The sequence below is a fragment of the Bubalus kerabau genome, chromosome 5, assembly GCF_029407905.1.
Source record: "Bubalus kerabau isolate K-KA32 ecotype Philippines breed swamp buffalo chromosome 5, PCC_UOA_SB_1v2, whole genome shotgun sequence".
Taxonomy (NCBI): domain Eukaryota; kingdom Metazoa; phylum Chordata; class Mammalia; order Artiodactyla; family Bovidae; genus Bubalus; species Bubalus kerabau.
Genome location: NC_073628.1, coordinates 54,518,428 through 54,524,185, shown reverse-complemented (window position 1 = coordinate 54,524,185; position 5,758 = coordinate 54,518,428). Strand labels below are relative to the sequence as shown.

The 5,758-nt window shown below is 37.2% G+C and overlaps 1 pseudogene; it reads right to left on the bottom strand.

The window, feature by feature from the left end:
- Positions 1 to 347: 347 nt before the first annotated feature.
- Positions 348 to 1,329, bottom strand: LOC129653867 (olfactory receptor 5I1-like; annotated as a pseudogene).
- Between the last annotated feature and the right edge of the window lie 4,429 nt (positions 1,330 to 5,758).

Here is a 5,758-nt window from a genome sequence, read left to right as displayed (position 1 = left end):
ATAGAACGGTCTTTTGGACTCAGTGGGAGAGGGAGAGGGTGGGATGATTTGGGGGAATAGTATTGAAATGTGTATAATACCATATAAGAAACGAATTGCCAGTCCAGGTTTGATACAGGATGCTTGGGGCTGGTGCACTGGGATGACACGGAGGGATGGTATGGGGAGGAAGGTGGGAGGGGGTTCAGGATGGGGAACACATGTATGCCTGTGGCAGATTCATGTTGATGTGTAGCAGAACCAATACAATATTGTAAAGTAATTAGCCTCCAATTAAGATAAATAAATTTAAATTAAATAAAAAAGAAACAGGGTAGAAAAGCTGTCATCCTCAGTTTTATCCTTTCTTAAGAAAGAAATTTTCTGCTAATCATTTTCCTGAAGGCATTTTTTACATATTTGTTCCTAAGGCTGTAAATTAAGGGATTTAACATACATATAATCAATGTATAGAACACAGAGGTCACTTTATCAATAGCCATTGAATGGACAGTGCCAGGGCACAAATAAATGAAGATCAGGGTACCATGGTAGATAGAGACCATGGTCAGATGGGAAGCACAAGTGGAGAATCCTTTTCTTCTTCCCTCGGCAGAACCTGTTTTAAGAATGGGTGCTATGATGAGGATATAAGAGAGGAGAACTATTAGAAGGCAGAGGGCTTCCACTAAACTAGCAAAGACCACCAGTACAATGTCATGGATGTAGGTGTCAGTGCAGGACAGAGAGGAGAGAGGGGCGGTGTCACAAAAGAAATGGTTAATTTCACTGGAGCAGAAAGACAGGTGAAATATATTGCGGTGTGGACGATTGAGGTCATGGTGCCTCCCAGAAATACTCCAATTGCAAGCTGGCAACAAATCCTCTTGGACATAATAATGATGTAAAGAAGGGGTTACAGATGGCTATGTACTGGTCATACGCCATGACTGTCAAGAGAAAAGACTCTATGTCCTCCAAACAGCAGAAGAAATATAACTGTGCAGCACAGCCATTGTAAGAAATGGTCTTCTCATCAGAAATTAAGCCCAAAAGTAACTTGGGGGCAACGACTGAAGAGTAGCAGGTGTCTACGAAAGACAAGATGCAGAGAAAAAAGTACATAGGGGTGTGCAAAGGGGGACTGGCTGTGATTAATAAAATCATCCTAAGGTTGCCCATCAGGGTAACAGAGTAGATGGACAAAAACACAGCAAAAAGAGCACTCTGCAGTTCTGGGTGGTCACTGAATCCCAAGAGAAAGAACTGTGTCTTCACAGTGCTGTTCTCCACCTCCATTCTCTGTAGGGTTTGTGGAAGTTGGAATTTTGACTGGGTACTGCTGTTTATAATAACCTGAAGAGTCAGAAAAAAAATAAATATGAAAATGGCTGAAGTAATTAGAACACTAATTCTAAATCCACTTGGGCATCCTGGTAACCCCTAGGCATATGAACAGTAAGCACAGAAAATGTACGTATTTCCAGTTGAACTGATAACTTACTGCTTCTATTCCTTAAAGCTATCATTTTTCCACATCAAATGACACAGCATCAAACCAGTGGGTGAACTCTAACCTCTGAACCTCTTACTTTCATTTACTCTCTCAACTTTCACCAATGTGAATGATCATGGTTAATCACATTGCATATAGCACACTCAGTAACTCACTTCTGTTCCACTTTGCAGTATTTTTTTACTTGCACAACAAGTTAAAGTATTTCTATTTCAGTCAAAACCTTGCCTAGTTAGAGGAGTCAAAGTACTTTATCTCTCATACATTGAGAAGCACTTTGCCTCTGAGGAACAAAGGAACTTCTAAGAGTTGCTTGTAAAATAGAAAGAGAAAATATTCAGAATTAGTTACTGAATCAGTAACAGAATTAGTAACTGAATCCTAACTCTAATGCTCAGCAGTTGCAATTCTTTAGTCAGGCCAAGTAATCACTAAGTTTAAGTTTCATCATCATTAGTATGAAAATGACAGTGCCTGTCTCATCAAATTATATGTTAAATGATTTTCTTCTACAGTTAAATATCTTTAGCATCTCATTGATTCACCGTTCTAAAGTTGGCAACATATTAATAGTAGGTAGTACATCCATTTTTTATTTTTTAGATTATAAGCCAAGCTATGGAATCTAACTAGAGAAATTTTCATGCTTGGACAATTACTGAATTAATCCAGGCAATATAACGAGTATTCAGGAATATTTCAATGTTTAATGATAAATTGTAACAGATGTTTAAAAAGGGTCACCTACCCACTTCTCTTAATGATGCCTGCATTCTCTTGCCATTGCACTAGTCTACAGCTCTGTAAATTGTAAATAGCCCAGAGAAAAACACATGATACTTGTTTATAGACAGGTACATTTTTTTCCAGAGACAACTGATTTGCTCTGTAGTGGAAAGGCAGTTTTGTATCTATTATCAGTTTATTTGTGAATTCCTGATTTATAATATTGTGATTTTTTGAATTATCTTTTGTAACATTTATAGCATCTTAATGAATGAAATAAGTAAAATCTTTTACATGTGCACATTTTATATAAGTACAAAGTTCATATGTACATATATAGTGAAAGTGAAAGTCGCTCAGTCATATCTGACTCTTTGTGACCCCATGGACTATACAATCCATGGAATTCTCCAGGCCAGAATACTGCAGTGGGTAGTCTTTCCCTTCTCCAGGGGATCTTCCCAACCCAGGGATTGAACCCAGATGTCCTGTATTATAGGTGGATTCTTTATCAGCTGAGCCACCAGGGAAGCCCATATATATATATATATATCTATATATAGACATACATATATATGCATTTTATGTCATATATAATGTGTATATATATATATCATGCATATATAATTCTTCCTTAACAACCTACATCACACACAGCTCCTACAAGTTCAGCATTTGCATAATATCTGATTTGAATATATTTTCATTTTCATTTTATATACTCTATCCCAGATTATGATCTAACCACATTACCAAAATATTATCCTCCTGTTTTTTCTCAATTTGTTCCAGATTTTTAATAAAACTGAATGTCTTTTGAAACTTTTCGTACATTTAGAATTAATAGGCATAATGCAACTATTTACCAAGCTATTCTTTGGGTATAGAAAATCAACTATGTATACAATTATGATTGAGGATTCTGGATTACTTAATGTCTATTTTTCTACATTTGTTCTGTTAGCTAAATTAACAGCTTCCCAGGTCACTTGAGTAGTAAGGAATCTGTCTGCCAATGCAGGAGATGAAAGAGATAAATTAGAGTAAATGTGAAAATCTGGCATGGATACATTGCCATCTTATAATTTTCAAAGTGCTTTCTCATCTAACTTAATTCTCACAGCTCTTTAAAATATGTTGGCCACCTCTACTGAAGAGGAACTGATGATTTCAACTCAGTTAACAATCCAGGATTGCATAACTTTGCAATCAAAGAGTCAGGGCCAGAGTTTGGACATTCTGGATCACTGGGCACTCTTCAATAGATACTACCTCCCCAGAAATGGAAATGTTAGAGACAGTGTTACTTAAAAGATTAGCATAACCAAGACAGTTATTCCTCAAAACTTAATGTGCTGAATTGGATATAGGGCTATCAGCTTAAAGCTAGCATAAATCTTGATTTAGAGTTTGTGCTCCAACAGGTTTACATCTTTTGACACAGTATCAGAGAAGATGTGCTGTGGTGGTTGAACGCTTGGACGATAGAGCCAGTGTGTCTGGCTCTTCCACCTCATATTTGTATGACTTCAGCAAAATTTCAACAACTATATTATTTCATTTTCTGATATGTACATTACGTATTATAGTGACACTTGTCTACAGGGTAATGATGAGGATTAAATGAGCTAATATGTGTATTTTCAACAGTGTTTTTCACACAGCGAATATTCAATGTGTGATGTGTGTGTGCTTAGTGTGTCCACCTCTTTGCAACCCCATGGATTTTAGCCCATGAAGCTCCTCTGTCCATGGAATTTTCCAGGCAATAATGCTGGAGTGGGTTGCCACTTCCTCCTCCAGGGGATCTTCCCAACCCAGGGATCAAACTCAAATTTCTTCTGCCCCCTGCATTGACAGGTGGATGCTATACCACTGCGCCACCTTGGAAGCTAATATTATTAAGCTATTGAGGCAAGTTTGAACTTCTTGAGAAATTAATATTTATTATTTTATTATCAACCAGGATTCCTTTTTCCTCTAAGCAAAGGGTTAAGCAAAGAAGGGAAGCATCATTGATCTAATAGTTAATTCATTGGAATTATACTTTTATGAAATACAGATGGCTTCCTCCTTAGAAAATATTAACTCTTCTTGAATGATAGCCCATCTGCTTTGTTCTGCAAACATAGAGTCAAGACTGTCTATTGACTAAGGAGTGAGCAATTGCCACTCTCTGAAGGCAAGAAAAAATACAATTATATCTTTTCTGAGCTATTGTTTCTTTTGTAATAATGAAAAATGACTATTCAAAGGTGAAAGTGAAAGTGAAGTGGTGTCTGACTCTTTGAGACCCTATGGACCGTAGCCTACCAGGCTCCTCCATCCGTAGGATTCTCCAGGCAAGAGTACTGGAGTGGGTTGCCATTTTCTTCTCCAGGGGATCTTCCCAAACCAGGGATCAACTCGGGGTCTCCTGCATTGTAGGTGGAGACATCAAATAAAGAGACTCATCTTTAGGGACAACGTTTAAATAAGCTTGAGGCTTTGACCATGAGAAACAAACACGTCTTTGCGAGGTGTTTTTCTGCGAAACCTCGTATTTCTATTCACAGATGTACAGGACCTGAAGAGAACAATTTATATAGAGAACATTAAGTGTAATAATATTTCAAGTTTATTACACACTTCAAGTCTGAAAGAAAATTTCAAGATTCAAAAAAGAAATATAAAAGCTAAATAGAACAAATGGAAAGGGAAAATAATACAGGAAATAAAAAACAGACACCATTTAGGAGCCAACTACTATGTTTCTATGTACTTGGCAGGTGAGCAGGAAAACAGGATTTTGGAAGAGTTTAGCAAAATTCTATTAGCAAAATATCTATTCTTGCAGGAATTTCTCTTTGTTGATACTAGTCACTACTTAATTTTTTTTCTACTCCCTTAAAAACATTCTTCTAACCTCACCCCTGTGCTGTTACGTGGGTGTTGATAATTGATGCCATCAATGCAATACTGTAAGAGGAGATGGACAATATAATAAACAGATTGAGTCAGCCTTAATGGATATGTACATGCTTTAAAAAGAAATAATAGGTGATTAGAACAGTGTTAATATTTAGATTCTTTTTTTTTTAATTTAATTTTATTTTTAAACTTTACATAACTGTATTAGTTTTGCCAAATATCAAAATGAATCCGCCACAGGTATACATGTGTTCCCCATCCTGAACCCTCCTCCCTCCTCCCTCCCCATACCATCCCTCTGGGTTGTCCCAGTGCACCAGCCCCAAGCATCCAGTATCGTGCATCGAACCTGGACTGGCAACTCGTTTCATACATGATATTTTACATGTTTCAATGCCATTCTCCCAAATCTTCCCACCCTCTCCCTCTCCCACAGAGTCCATAAGACTGTTCTATACATCAGTGTCTCTTTTGCTGTCTCGTACAGCAATGGTTGTTGTTACCATCTTTCTAAATTCCATATATGTGCGTTAGTATACTGTATTGGTGTTTTTCTTTCTGGCTTACTTCACTCTGTATAATAGGCTCCAGTTTCATCCACCTCATTAGAACTGATTCAAATGTATG